Source organism: Mixophyes fleayi, chromosome 8 (assembly GCF_038048845.1).
Source record: "Mixophyes fleayi isolate aMixFle1 chromosome 8, aMixFle1.hap1, whole genome shotgun sequence".
Taxonomy (NCBI): domain Eukaryota; kingdom Metazoa; phylum Chordata; class Amphibia; order Anura; family Limnodynastidae; genus Mixophyes; species Mixophyes fleayi.
Genome location: NC_134409.1, coordinates 30,296,599 through 30,313,096, shown reverse-complemented (window position 1 = coordinate 30,313,096; position 16,498 = coordinate 30,296,599). Strand labels below are relative to the sequence as shown.

Genomic DNA, 16,498 nt, shown 5'->3' with positions numbered 1-16,498 from the left:
ACGGTTGCCTACGTCTGTAACAGCGGTTATGGTAGAACCGGCTCAGCTGAAGTCTCTGATGGCGTCCATTGCTGAACTCACTCAGTTAATGTCTTAGAGAGGTAGGCAACCATTCTTTCTCTTACTGCAGCACACATTCCACTTTGTCAGCCGGTACCGTCCACTATTGGGGTGTCCCAGGCTGAGGCTGGCTTGGCATTGTCTCTTGCGGAGTCTGCTCAGGGTCTTGCTCGGCCTCTTCCTCTTTGAAACACCTCATTAGTGCCCCACCACAGTATGACTATTCCACCTGTTTAGACCAGGGTTGTCTACTGTCTGGCTGAACAACGCTATTCAGGTTCGACGGAACAGTTGGATAAGGGTTTACCAGAAATTTGGCCGAGGGCTGAATTGCTTGTGTCAACTGAACATATTCAAGAGGCTTCGGCTTTTTTAGGTCAACAATCTTTGGTTGCAGTGTCCGTTACTTACAAATTCTCTGCGTTCAATATAGTGGCCAGTCGTTTCTTGTGACTCTGTTCTTGGTTGGCAGATGCTTATTCTTAACGTACACTAGAGTCTTTACCTTTTTTATGGGGTGACTCTTTTTGGATCCCAGCTGGACCAAATTATTTGGGTGGCCACGGATGGCAAGAGCTCTTTTCTGCTTGTCGGCCACACTAAACTCGTTGTTGCATGGCAAGACACCCAGCCATGGTGTTGTGGTAGGGGCCCGTCTCCTTTAGTTTCAGGATCAGTGGGGGGCATAGTAGGGGAGGAGCTGTCCTCTCAAATCTTTTAGATTAAAGTGCCCTTGTTCCAGGACCACCTACTATACCACATTGTCGCAGTGTCCCCCAGTGGTCTAAGAGAAATATTTTATTATGCTGAGTAAAAAAAAAAAAATCCTTTTCCATAGCTGGCTGGGTTTGAGTCTCATCTTAAGTGTACTCCGACCAATCTAGTTAAAAAAAAAAAAAAAAAAAAAAAAAAAAAAGGCTTTACAGACAAGATCAGTCTCTATGTTCACTCAGCCTCATATAAAGATTCCATTATTCATGAGAGTAAACTGAGCAGTATTTATAAAGAAAACAGAATAGTTTATGTTAATGAAAGGCATGGGCATGGTACGAGGTTTTATAACATGTTCCACTGGAACATTTTCCACCTCTCTACCGTCCTAGGTGTAATTTAAGTTTGCAAACTGAATGTGTGTTGTGGAGTACATTGCATGCCAATGAGGCCCACTGTAGATGTATAGCAGAGAGGAGGACTAGTCATCTTCTTAACAAAACCAAACTTACAGGGCTACTGTCATAAATGATCACATGTGGATGCAGGGCTTGGTATGATAGCCAGTATGAAGCCAGGGAGAATGTATTTCCTTTAAAGGGAATGCTGAACTATCCTTTACTGGCGTTTGTTTTGCTACTTTGAAGATCTGCTGATTTTAATAGTCCAAATATAAACTCTCGATGCTCATGCCTCTTTATAAACAACCTAAATCACTATGTAAAACAAAATAATGAATTTGGACCATTTCTAAGGTTTCGTTTATGGTTCACTCTACACTGTGTTCATCTTTCATATAATAGTAGGTGGAGGAAAGAATGCTCAAGGGACTGCACTTGACGCATGTAAAAGATTGTTAGTGTTGGTGAATAACAAAATTCCTCTTAATTGGTGCTTAGTCTATTTCTATGGGTACCAGTTGGTTTGATTACATAAATACACATATTATATATACACATACACATAAACATTTAACCTTCTTACCCAAGACCTTAAAATAACATCAAATTATCTGGATTTTTGCACTTCTATCAATGTAATTTCTGTAGCTGGAGGAAATGCCCATTGATTGAAATGTAGTGCAGGTGAGGTGTACATCAGAATTGTGTTCTGCTTCTCCTCCATGTGTTTGTAGTGCCCAGAATAGAGGGACAACACTTCTTATTTGTCCAAAAGACAATTGGTGACCACAAACCCCCTTCTACCATTCAGGAAGCATTGGATTTCTGCCTTTACGATTTCATCTCATTTCCTCACTGAGATGATCTGTACATTGTTATAATCCTGCCCATTTCTTTTTATTGGGATTATGAAATCAATCAGTAATATTAAAAGCTGCATTAAGCCAGGAGCCACAGAACAGATGCCAAGATCGAGCTGTGTGTAGTAGGGTGATGGACACATCTGGGAGGCTGCGTATGTCGCCAAGGTGCCCGCGTCCACTACAGCTGGTGGTCCTGTAGAGTGCAAGCCCCTGGCAAGCAGGAGGTCAGTATGGTCATATTGCTTGGGACTGTTTGTGCATCTTTATATCTATTCCCTAGAAGTGTAGGAAGCAGACATAGGATAACATGGTAGCAAATATACTTCTATAGTGTAGAAACAAATTGTAACACTCTACAGCCGTGATAAATTGCAGTTAGAGGTGATATTTAGTTTAATAGAAAATAAATTGCATCTACCATCATTTTATCAAGTCTGCTTTCTCCCTTTTACGTGACCCCTAAATGATTTTAATACATGTAGGACGTATTATATTTATAATACCCAGTCATCGCTGCATCTGCAGTTGTTTTGCAATCATACAACCTCACATCACCCACAGTTTTACTTCTGGAATTTGTGACCATCTTTATCCCACCTGAAGTTTGTAGTATTCCTGATAACATGTGAATGGGCTGTAGCTTTGTTTTAACAATATTCATGTGTTTTGAAAGTTACTTTAATATAAAATGGAAAACACAAGTGTATAGACCTTTAAACTGAATTTAGTATGTGATTTGTTAATCTATGGCGGATTATTATTACGATTTAAAAGACAATCTGTGATACTTTATCCTACAAATGAATAGAGTAGCACATGCTCTAGTGTCTAGTATTGTGTAAGATACGTCACCCTCCCCTAGTACACAGATTGACTTTCAGCCATGCCGAGCTAATTAAGGAACGTCACAGTCCACTAATAGAGTGCGACAGCCAGCATAGAGGGACAGGTAGAGCTTTGTGGCAAGAAAAGGATGATGAACATGACCTGGAGCAGAGCTTGGTAGAAAGAATACAACATGTAAAAGCACCAGCATTGGGCCTTGGTAAATGTTTCGTTTTTCAGAATGACACTGTGTGGCTAAATAGGAGCTTTATCTATATCTGCATTGTATCAATGTATGAGATTTAAACCCCTAGAATCTCTGTTACGATAGTTGGGCCAAGGGGAGCGCAGGACATGTGGCATATTGATAATTTTCCATAAAATTGTCTATGTCAATGACATGGTCTGGAAAATAATGTGTTTAGTGCACAAAAGCACTATGGACCTTAAAAATTCACAAGCTTTACTTTGCTGAATATGAATTTACTCTGCGAGTTAATATAAACCGTGTATATAACAAAAATTTTAAAAAAAATCTCTGCCTCAGGAGAAAGTATCACACCAGCCTATGTGATTTCTAGGTGCTCAAAGTTGTATATAGTATAATATTGATTATGAAGAGGGTATTGCGAGATAACATGAGAGCATTTGTGTTTATCCTTCTTGCAGTATAATAGGATATAAAGATTACATAATACACAATGTGTATAATATAGAGAGTGGAGTATAAAGAAAACAATACTTATTAAACACATTATCACGAGTGCCTGCGGGTTAAATTCATTGCAGAAGATCTTCACGTGGAGGGTGAAGTATAAGGGGAGTTCAGCCAATGACCCCAAATGTTTTCATATTGTAAAGGACCTTTCCTGCTGTTATATACAAAACGTTCTTACCCAACCCTGTCATTTACTAACCTGATCCAATCAGGTACACACGTGAAGTGGAGGCCATCCATGTTGTAGCGATGCAGGACCTTGGCTAGCATAAAAACATTTTATTAAATATTGTCTTATCAGATTATGAAGCATTTCCTTCCTTTTGAAGACCAATGCGGCAGCTGTTGGGTTAATATAATGGTATCTTCACCCCAGTTTTGTTGATACGATGAATAATTCCTGTCCAAAACTGTTTAATGTTAGGACATTGCCACAGAAGATGCCATAAATAACAGGGGGCACCATATCTTGGACATTGAGTAGTTTGATCAGGTCTAACTTTTGCCAGTCCCCATGGAGTGAGTACGCTCTGGAGGATGTAAGTCTGACTCTGTTGGTATGTCAATGAGGTAGTTGCTTTCAAGGGCTACAGTGTAGTATACTTCAGTCTTCATCTCGCAGGGACCCAGTTCTGCTTCCCATTGTTCTCTTAAGTGTACATGATTATTGTTATCATATTCACCTATTAAAGGCTGCAATGAGGTTTTCATTGGTGCAGCTTTAAGTGAAGGGACTCCCTGTTCAAATTAGTATATGACATGTCCAAGTTGTAAATCGCAATAAAACATATCTTTGGGGTTCCCAAATTCCAAGTTGTGCAAAGGACTTGAGATGCTCATCAACATACAATTGTCCAATGTTGGAGGCAGCATATTTAGACCATTGTGAACTCCCATGTATTGTTTTTCAAGTTTATTAAATATTCTAAGGCCCCCATCAAGAAGTACAAGGATCTATGTCCTCACCATGTAACATAACATGTAACATTACAAATCTTTATGACTGATGAAGTAGGGGAGCAGACCTTTTGGGGCAAATACCAGATAACAAAATTTGAAGAGGGTGTGATGACTATCTACCTGTCTTAATAATGCCCAATCTAGGCCATGTTAATCCAGGTTCATCACCCAATATTTGAAATTAGTTATTTGAGAGGCGTAATAATATAATTTGAGATTCGGTAGAGCAAAACCATCTGTGTCTCTATATTTACATATAGCACTTCATTTTATTTTTGCCCTGTTCCCGCCCCACACTAAAGAGGAGATAAACGGATTTATTTTGCGGAACAGAGAAAAGGGCAAAAAAATAGGGGCCTGGTGGATGACATATAGGAACTTGGGTTGAATAATAATTTTCACGAGCGTAACTCCCTGACACTGTAGGAGGCAGTTACTGCCATGTGTGTATGTTAGATTTTAAGTAATCCGTTTAAAGTTGAATGTTTAAGAGCATATAATCTGTTTATATATTGTTAGAGATCCAGATACCTAAAAATTTAAATCGGGAGGAAGCCAATTATAGGAAATTTCAGAATAGGGGCTACCTATTGGGAAAATGTTTGATTTATCCCAATTGATATTTAGGCCAGAGCGTATGCCAAACAAGTTGACTGCACTAAGAAGTGTATCAATTGTGCATTGAGAGTCAGATAAGAAGAGTAGAATATCGTCCGCCGAGAGCCACCTTGTCCGCACTAACAGTAGTTATTAAGGTTGAGCTTCGGACAAGCTAGCTAATAGTTCGATGCCGAGGTCACACAGGGTAGTAGAAAGGGGACATCTATGACAGCTGCCTCTTTCTAAGTTAAACAGGCTGGACACCTATCCAATGACGCTGACTCCAGCAACAGGGTTAGAATAGGAGTTGCACCCATTTTACATAAACAGAACCCATTCCAAATGTGCCCATTACTTCCCATAAATACAGTCATTCAACAGAATCAAATGCTTTAGTGGAATCAAGGGAAACTATTACTTGTTTTATAGTATTTGTAACAAAGAATTAAGCATGCCCTGGCCTTTATGGTGGTCTTAAACGTCTATCCACATAGGTGTCCTGATTTTCCATTTAACAAATACTGTATGCGTCCTTTACATTATATCCTTAATCTGGCACCAATCTTCATGTGACCCTACATAGGAGCATGATAGTTTCCACTTGCCTACACTTGATTTGTTGATTTTAAACATGGGCTATGAAAGACCCTGCACAGTGGTGTAACTCTGGTACAAGTTGATCTTTGTCTCATCATCTGGATGTTGTTCCAGAACTGTAATGGCTTTCTTTTAGATGTTGTTTGCCAAACTCTAATCTGGTCTTCCTGTTTTTATGGCTCACAAATGGTTTACATCTTGTGGTGAACCCTCTATATTCACTCTTGTGAAGTCTTCTCTTGATTGTTGACTTTGACACATATACACCTACCTCTTGGAGAGTGTTCTTGATTTGGCCAACCGTTGTGAAGGGGTTTTTCTTCACCAGGGAAAAAAATCTTCTGTCATCCACCACAGTTATTTTCCGTGGTCTTCCGGGTCTTTTGGTGTTGCTGAGCTCTCCGGTGTGTTCTTTCTTTTTAAGAATGTTTATGCAGTTGATTTGGTCACACCTAATGGTTTTGCTATCTCTCTGATGGGTTTGTTTTGATTTTTCAGCCTAATGATGGCTTGCTTCACCGATAGTGACAGCTCTTTGGATCTCATATCGAGAGTCGACAGCAACAGATTCCAAATGCAAATGTCACACCTAGAATCAACTCCTGGGGGTAAATGTATGAATGTCCGATTTCTGCAAGTCGCCGGAAATCGGCGACTTTGCAGGTAAAATTTAAAGCGGCGATGGCTTGTAAGGGCAAGTTTGCCTTTACAAGCCATCGCCCCTTTAAATTTTCACTGCAAAGTCGCCGATTTCCGGCAACTTGCAGAAATCGGACATTCATACATTTACCCCCAGACCTTTTACCTGCTTAATTGATGATGAAATAACGAGGGAATTGCCCACACATGTCCATGAAATAGGTTTTGAGTCGATTGTCCCATTACTTTTGGTCCTTTAAAAAGTGTGAGGCACATATAGAAACCGTTGTAATTCCTACACCGTTCACCTGATTTGGATGTAAATACCCTCAAATTAAAGCTGAAAGTCTGCAGTTAAAGCACATCTTGTTAGTTTCATTTCAAATCCATTGTGGTGGTGTATAGAGCCCAAAATATGAGAATTGTGTCGATGTCCCAATATTTATGGACTTGACTGTATGCTTTGTAGGCACATACTGAGTATCATTGTTTAGCTGGTGACAGGATGGGCTTACTATGCCACCCTGTCAGGAGGATGGACCACTCCTGGTGCCTCTCACCAACTGTAAATGTCCACTACGCACCACCTGGGTGCCCCCAGCTGTAAGAGAATAGTCACTGCTGCAGCACCTCTTTGCTGTTGACTGTGGTTGGATACTACTGACTGCTTACCTGGGATGAGGACTGCTGGACAGCGGGCAGAGCGCTGGCTCTGTATGCTGGGGATGGGTTAAAGGGTTAGCCCTTGTCTAAAGGTCACAGGAATTCAGCATGTATAAATATTGCTGCCCTTTTCATACAGTTTTTACAAACAGGTTAACATGGGACACCATAGAGCTGAACCTGTCCCGTCTCCCATGTAGGGTGGGGAATGTGGAGCTGGCCACTGTGGCAAAGAAATGTTTTTATATATTCACTCAGTGCCTATGCCAGCAGCATTTATAAATACAACCCTCCAAGAGCAGGAACAACCAACTGTGTACACAGATCAGCCACAACATAGTAACCACTGACAGGTGAAATGAATAACATTGATGATCTCAGTATAAGGGCACCTGTCAAGGGGTGGGATATATTAGGTAGCAAGTGAGCGGTCAGTTCTTGAAGATGATTTGTTGGAAGCAGGAAAAACGGGCAAGTGTAAGGATCTGAGCGACAAGGGACAAATTGTGATGGCTAGATGCCTGGGTCAGAGTATCTCCAAAAGAGCTGGTCTTTTGGGGTGTTCCTGGTATGCAGTCGTAAGTACCTATCAAAAGTGGTCCACGGAAGGACAAGGACAACCGGCGACATGGTCATGGGATCCCAAGGCTAGTTGTACGTGGTGAGTGAAGGGTAGCCAGTCTGGGCCACACATAGACAGACACAAGGGTCAATTTGATACCATTGACCTACAACTATGTTTTCAGAGTGTGGGAGAAAACCAGAGCACCCAGAGGAAACCCACATAAACACGGGGAGAACATACAAACTCCACATAAATGAGGCCATGGTCGGGTAACGAACTGGGGTATCTGTGACCCCAGTGCTGTGAGGCAGGAATGCTAACCACTAAGCCACCGCACTGCTCCAATACAATCAAGTATCTGTGGTATGTGATAGAAAAACAAGTCAGAGCCATGAAGGCCCCACCTCTCAACTTACAGGACTTAAAGGAATTGCTGCTAACGTCTTGGTGCCAGATAGCACAGGACACCTTCAGAGGTCTTGTGGAGTCCATGCCTCGACGGGTCAGAGCTGTTTTGGCGGCATGAGGGGGACCTACATAATAATAGGCAGGTGGTTTTAATGTTGTCGCTGATTCATTTATATGTAAAGAAAATATATACATAAGACAAACCTCACGAAAATGGGATTCAATTTCATATTGAATCCTAGTTCTAGATAACACTTTCACTGCAGCTCAGAGATGCAATACACTACATTTATTGTGTTTTTCAATACACAAGTTTTAGTCTCTTAAATATTGTAATCATTTATTATCATTTATACAATGTTATGCAGCTCTGTACAAAGAATATGAAGTCATTCCCATCAGTCGGTGCCCCATTTAAGCAGTGTTCTCCCCAGCACCTATTTCTTATACTTATACCTCTGAAGAATACTGCCCTCCTGCACCTTGTAAAAGTATTTGATATATTTGAAAGCTTATATCATATTCCCCCTTCTCTGCTCAAAGATGTTTAAATGCGCTAGGGGAATATTTACTAAACTGCGAGTTTGAAAAAGTGGAGATGTTGCCTATAGCAACCAATCAGATTCTAGCTATCATTTATTTAGTACATTCTACAACAACTAGAATCTGATTGGTTGCTATATTCAACATCTCCACATTTTCAAACCCGCAGTTTAGTAAATATACCCCCTAGTCCAGTGATGGGCAAACCAGTCCTCAAGGGCCATCAACAGTTCATGTTTTTAGGATTTCTTTAATCATGCACAGCTGAGTTAATCTATTTGGCTGGGTCAGTAATTATCCCAGCTGTTTCTACAGACAGAAATCCTAAAAACATGAACTGTTGATGGCCCTTGAGGACTGGTTTGCCCATCACTGCCCTAGTCTTTCACTGGTAGGTTATATGCTTCAGACCTTAAACCCGGGTAGTTGCCCTTCTTTGCACAATCTCCGATTTATTTATGTACTAAAAATCTGGCCTCCTGGACTGAACCCAGTACTCTAGGTGAGGTTGCATCAATCACCTATATAGTCTCATCACCTTTCTGCTAGGAATTCCTCTTCCACTGCAATATAACAGAGGTTTTCAATGCCAAACCTCCACCAACAGGGTATATTTTCAGGATTTCTGTCTGTTAGGAACAGGTGTGATTAATTATGGACTCGGCAAAACAGATAAACTGAATGTGCATGATTAAAGAGATCTGGAAAACAATGCCTGTTGCTGGTACATGAGGATTGAAGTTGAGAATATAAGCCCTGCAACATAACATCTGACCGGCCTTCTTCATTGCTTTGTTACATTGTTTGCTTACCATGAAGTCAACTGAAATAGTGACTCCTGATCACGTTCCTCCTCAGTAGTTATTGTATTTAAGACCCAAGTGCATGACCTTGCATTTTTGTCCCCTGTTAAACTGTAGCTGCCATAATCTTGGCTATTTAGCTAGTCTAACTACATAATCAATCATTAGTTTAACTCCTCTACCCTGTTGGATATCTTTGTGTCATCTGCAAAAAAAAAATAGTATTTTCTTTGCAATACAACGGACAATAGTAATATCACCGATAATATTAGAGAGCACTGGTCCAAGTACAGATACCACTGGTAACCTTTCCCTCCTCTGATGCATTCTCCTTATTACAGATATCTATTGTCTATCCTTCAACCTATTTGTTTTTCACCCAACCACCTTTGAATGAAACCCAAACGTTACAATTTATTTAGCAGTCTTCAATATGGGACTTTAATTAAATCTACATAAGCTACATCTACAATTCCAACTTGATCTATTACCTTAATTACCCAGTCCAAAAAAGGCCAATCAGATTTGTTTAACATGATCTACCCCCCAGATCTTGTGGATTTTATATATTCTACAATTCTTTCAGCAGTGTATCCCCTCTCTCCACCACTGATTTATTCATTTCCATCTTTAGATTTCCAGCTTTCCTTTTTCTGTGAATACTGAGAAAAAATTGTTATTAAGATGATCTGCTGTACCCTTGTCTCCCTCAGCAAAATGACGTTAGTGCGAGCGCAGCACTGAGGAGGGGAACAGGGAGGGAGGAGGGAGACGGATCGCCACCTGACCTGACCCCAAAAAGTTTTTATTTTTATTTTTTTTATAGGATTATTTCTTCTACTTGCGATCCCTGCCTATGGGGCCACCTTGCCCAAGGGGCCCCCAGGCACTTGTCTGACGTGCCCAATGCGAAAGATGGCCCTGAGCGGGACAGACCTCCCAACATTTACAGCAATCTGGAAAATGATCCTGGCTGTCAGGTCGTTGGGGGCGATGCCACAGAATCGTGACTGTCCCATCTAAATCAGGACAGATGGGAGCTAGGTTCATCTATTCCATCCCATATTTTCTCTCCAGCCCCTTGTTCCTGTGGACAGGGTCCTAGGCCTTTACAGTGTGAATAACTAGAATCCATACTTCCCATAACTTCTGAATAGCTATGAAGAAACCGGTGTACCCAGAGTGGAGAAACGCGTTAATTTATGTGGGTAACTGAGCACTATAGCAAAACTTGCAGTATATAAGTGGATATTGTCTCTTAGGTGGAATTGAATCTACTCCTTACTGTAACATATAATGTATATCCAATAGTGAATTTCAAAAGTGTCCCAAATAATCAAACAGAAATGGGCTATAACGAAGTCTAGACCAGTATAAATTATCCAGATTATTGCGGACTGATCACAGGAAAACAAGATGCAGTTCCTAATTTGGTTGACGTTTTGCTGCTTTGTCTGTAATCCCGTTATCTTTGCGCTTTTAAGCCGTTGAACTTGCTTGAGAGTATGACTTGGACTGTAGTGGATATTTAGGCTGTGTACAGACTACAGTGTTTTCAGCTGATTATCGGGCCAATCACACAACAAACGCCTGTTCGGCCCGATATCACATTAGTGTGTACGCTCCAACGATGAACGATTATCGTTCCACAGCATATCCTATCGTTTGTTTTGACATTTTCTGCAGTGTGTACCCAGCCTTATCCTGGATATGTATGTGAGTAGGAAATAAAACAAAAACAGACAAACAAACAAAACAGCAAATGGACAACAAAGAATCCATGTCTATGAATCCAGGGAAAAGCACTAGAATTATATCAGCACTTTAAAGTGTCTCAAAGCAACAACACTTTATTCTTGTTAAAAATGCTTACAATATATAAGGCATTGTCCTAAATATTCCAAAAAATAAAATGCAGGTTGAACCGCGATAATAATCTGGATACTTTATACCGGTCTGGACTTTGTTCGAGTCCATTTCTGTTTGATTATTTGGGACACTTTTGAAATTCACTTTTGGATATACATTAGGGTAATTCAATTCCCTGCGTTGTTCTTTGTGCATCATTACCGTTAGTACGGTCATTTTAATGCAGATTTCTGGTCGTGGCTCAGGGAGCTTTAAGCAAAAATCAGTGTTGAAATGACCGTACTAACGGTAATAATGCGTATCAATTACTGTAGTAATGGTAATGAATTTCCCCCTATATGTTACATTGAGAGACAATATCCACCTCCATGCTGCAAGTTTTGCTTGTTTGCTGCATTACTATATATGTGATATTATGACATATTAGGGTTTTGTTTTAGCACTGAATGTAACTATTTTGTGTACCATTTGTTAAAGGCTGAGTTACCTGTAAGATTTACAACAGCTATATTTACCAAGATCAATATTGGGTAAGTTACCTTCACAATTTTTTTCACTAACATAGCAGTGACTTTTAATAGATGTTTAACATATTTGTGAGGGAGAAGATTACTTTTCAAATATTCGTTTTACTCCCTCTATCCCATGTTACATTCTTCCTGATTCTTCCTGATGAAGCATCCAAACTGCTCATTTAGGGTTAGGAGTAAATCCAGCCGGAAGGTACAATGTGCACCTTGGCAAAACCATGTTGCGTGGCAGTGGGTGAAATTTAAACTGTGTGGACAGATTTAGAATTGGGAGGATGGGTGAGCTTAACTGTAAGCCTGGTTCCCCGTGCAGAGCGATGCAAACCATTATTGTTGTAGAGGCTCGTCTCTTCCCTAATGGCATGGCTGTGTTCTATGAACCCAAATTCCTCCTGGTCACATCACTTCCTCATTCGTAAGATGAAGTTAAGGTGACCATTAGGCCAATTAGGATGATCCATTGCCAGGGAACGGATGTTGTGCTAAATGCCATCTAGGGCCACTGTCAACGCTTTCTGCAAGACAATATAATTGCAGTTTGTACAACCAAACTGAAGATTTTCCTGCTACCAGTACTAAAGTGCCACAGAGGAAAAGAGGGCGCTTATGTACACCTGAAGCCTTGTCTGTCTGCTGGAGGTGATGGAGTTTAACTTTATATATTTTATTTTTAAATCACTTTTCATTTCATTTTAAAATTGATGAGCAGTGTTGTCATTTTCAGATGAGCCATAGTGACAGAATTTGGGAGAGTATTATTTATTATTATTATTATTATTATTATTATTATTATTATCATCACCTATTTCTAAGGTGACACAAGATTTCCACAGCGAGTACAAACAATACACCATACAGGGAAAAACAGTACAGAACAATAAGTGAGTAATACTAAGGGCTAGATTTACTAAGCTCCGGGTTTGAAAAAGTGGGGATGTTGCCTATAGCAACCAATCAGATTCTAGCTTTCATTTTATTTAGTGCCCTCTACAAAATGACAGCTAGAATCTGATTGGTTGCTATAGGCAACATCCCCACTTTTTCAAACCCGCAGCTTAGTAAATCTAGCCCTAAGACTCCAGAAGCTCCAGGCATAGCAGTTACAACAAATAAACAGCAAAAAGCCACTATAGCCAGTCAGTGACTTTAAGATCATAGGTACCCTGAAAAATGTAGTCCCATAAAACTATAAGGAAATAATTCAGTGAAGGGCGACTTCAGAGGCCACACATTACCCTTAATCTCAGTAATAAGTTAAAACGTTTCCTTTTATTAAATGTTTTTATAAGCTATAGAAATGTTGATGTTTTGAGTGCCACAAAAAAACAGTATATTAAATATAGATCAAGTTGCTCCCAAGATAAATAAGATTACTTTCAAAAGGTAACCTGGTTGTCAGCTTTCTTGTCCCTTCTGACCTACCTTAACCTTTCACCTGTCTTAATGTTATTTAAATATGTCACTGAATCCATTATAGCTGCTCCCCTACTGCTGTGCCACTGACTCCAACATGTACAGTCTGGATATGTCTATTCTTTGTCTCTGTAATAAAAGGATCTGTTTATTGCTAATTAGGGACATTTTTTTTACAAGGTTTGTCTCTTTGAACTTGTTAAAAAAACCAAACAGGAACAAGAGTGAGCTGTAAGCATAATAAAGCGGAATGTCATGTAGTCCTCTTATAACCGATTGTGTCTAAACAGTTTAATGGTATTTACCCAAGCTAACCTAGATCCTTTCAACAATGTGCTAACCTGGTTTATTGGGGATTTATTGGTTTAAAATTGTTAATAAAAAAATATATATATATATATATATAATATTTATTTAGGATTCATTTTGCCCCTATAATCAATACATTCCAATATTTGAAAAGGAAATGTATGCAAAATAAGCTTGTCCCAAGAACCTAACATGCCCCCCAATAGGCCATGATTATTTACTCTCTACTTCATAGACCCCTTGCACATTTAGTTATTTCACTGCTTAGGGCTGTATCACTTGGAAGTTAATTTGTAATATTAGTTAAAATCTGAAGACAGCCCAGGGAAAGAGGCTGGTACTGTAATACTGTAATGTATGTGGGTGTTTTTTTTTGCTATCCAGTTGCAGCCCAGATGCCCCAGCTGCAGCCTGTTGTCCTTCTGCAAGTGGGAGCTACTAGTTTTTATGGAGACCATTTCCTTCAGTGTCATTCCCTTTCTTCAGATAGACCATCATGGTTCATACGTCCCTCTCTTTCCACAGTTCTCGCTCCTCCCTCCATCTCTTGATGTAGTGTAACCCCCCTCTGTCCATGTGTCACCCAGCGTGTGCCCAGACCCCCCACTGCCCCGCAGCTCTCCATGAGCGGATGTGTGCTAAGGGGCTGGTCAGATACTGACTGAGAAGTGCGGGCACACACGGAGAGAAGGGGGGTGAGAGTTTCAGGCAGTGGAGGGGGGGGAAGGAGAGGAGGTCACAGTGAAGTAAGGAGGGGAGAGGGGGGAGTTGTGGGGGCTATGAAGTGACACAGAATATGGTTAGTGCGAGGTCTACACATAGGAGACAGTTCCCTAAACTTCCTGTAACATCTGGCAGGCTGTGAGCATTCCAGAAGCTGGGATGGGACGCAGCAGCTGAAGCTGCCAGTCTTCCAGAGAGACCCCGGGTGCAGAACAAGCAGCTCCCTGTCTGCCACTCACCTCCAGAGATGTGCCAGGATCAGCCATGGCCGGAAGCTGTGCGCTGCGCTGGCCCCAGAGCTGGGGGGCTGCAGCCAGTGGTGTGAATGGGGTCCTGGGTGCTAGAGCAACACATGGAGACAGCAGAGACCTCCAGGGACACTGGACAGAAACTGGTAAGAAAGACGCTGCCTTTCTAGGGTTAACCCTTTCTCTGCAGGTAACATCTAGGAGGAGGCTGTATACAGCATTGGCAGGAGGTAGGTTGTACGATCATTGCTTAAGAATAGAAAACTATATAATAAACCACTGGATAACACTGGCAGTGCAGTTTTAAGTTCCCTAAAGTGTTAATGTTCTTTTATATTATTGCTCAGAAGGTCTGGAAAGCATCAAACCTGTTGGCACAGTGCTCCTTTGTATCAGTGTCTACTCTGCACAGTTACTTTAACCCATTCAGGCCTTAGGGCCTGGTCATGGGTATGCCAGACCTCCAAGTTCATTACATAGTACATCATTCCTCTGTGCTGTTTTTCACTGCCGTCCGCCCCCATAATACCAGAGCGCGTGGTTAATGTTTTTTCTTTCTTAGTCCCCCTCTCCTTGGATAAACCTGTTAAGAGAAAAAAAAAAATAACTTCCTTCTATGGAAAGGTTTGAAAGCACTGCTCCCTTTAAAGTGGAAGTAACCTCCTATACAGTAAATTTGGATGGAACCTGGAATTGCTCACAGAATGCGTTATTTCGTGGCACAGTCTGATGTTAGTTTAATTTACGTGACAGTGTATTCTGTATAACATTTTATTACACACTAATATAACTCAGTAGTGAAAGGGCAAAATGTACGGGTGACATTGAATGTGGCATGAATTCTCAGGGGAAAACTATCTTACCACCCAAACAGTGGGCAATCCTAGATGCGTTGGTAACTATGGCACATCCTGTTTTATTTGCCAAACACCTGCCCTGCAACCACAATACTTTATAACGCATTGCAGAGTATGCTGGTGCTATACTGCTATATAAGTAAATATTGGTAATAATATTGTGCTGCATCTGTATTGTGGCCCCCATGTTACCAGCCAAAAGTAAATATGAAATGGCAAAAGCAACTGGAGAGGAGTTGTGTGCCCATGGTTGGATCTACACCTCCAGCACTCTGTGCACCCATGCATACCCGCCAACGTTCCTGGTTGAAAGATCAGGAAAATTAAGCCACACCTCCAATCTGTCGAAACCACTACCTGGTGTGCCCAAACCATGCTCATTTTGAGTAAGGCTATGTACCTCTTGGATGCAAAATCATTGGACTATCCAGGGAAGATCAGGACTGTAAGAAGTGGCAGGTATTCTCATGTTGGCTGCGTGATCCATTTATCTCTTTTCCCAGCCCTCCCTTTTATGTAGAAATATGACAGGCCCAAGGGGCAGTTGCCATCTAGGTGCCACATTTAACAGAATACAACAAAAATCACATTATAGCTGCACAGCTGCGGCATAAGATCATGCAGATACTGTTCTGTAGCTTGGATAAACAATGGGAAGAGTTAGGAAGATTGCGTTCTCACCTTATACTCCACTGATGAGTCATAAAAAGGATGAAAGAGGCTGTTGTAATGCTGTGTACACACTACAGTGTTTTCAGCCCATTATCGGGCCAATCGGACAATAAACAACCGGTTGGTCCAATATGACATTAGTGTGTACCCTGCAACAATGAACGATTATCGTTCCAAAGCCCATCGTGGTGTTGAACAAGATTTTTAAAATGAACTAAAAATCTTGTTAAACGATGGAATGATGTCCTTCCACTTCTGCAGTGTGTACGCACTCATGACCGGCAGTGTCCATAGATCTCTATGGGGTCAGGATCAGACAGTCAGGATCTTTTCAGCCGATTGTTATGACAGATGAAGAGCACACATCTGATTGTCAAACTTGAATAGTGTGTACATAGGAATCGACAAGCTGAACGGGACTTTTTTTTTCCCAGTTGCCGGTAACATTGATAAAAAATATGGCATCCTTAGAATTTTCTTGTAGTGTGTACCCAGCCTTAGTGAATATTCCGTGTCATGCA

The 16,498-nt window shown here is 40.9% G+C and overlaps 1 protein-coding gene across 2 annotated transcripts in view; it reads left to right on the top strand.

Moving 5' to 3' along the window:
- The first annotated feature begins 2,136 nt into the window (after positions 1-2,136).
- The window catches only part of KIAA1614 (KIAA1614 ortholog), a 33,821-nt gene continuing 19,459 nt past the window's right edge, over positions 2,137-16,498 (top strand). The window contains exon 1 of one of the 2 annotated variants that reach the window (XM_075182276.1): positions 2,137-2,259. The gene's annotated coding sequence lies outside the window, so the exon portion shown is untranslated. Of the gene's footprint in view, positions 2,260-14,254; positions 14,595-16,498 lie in introns of those variants that run through there. The other variant, XM_075182275.1, reaches the window with a different exon arrangement.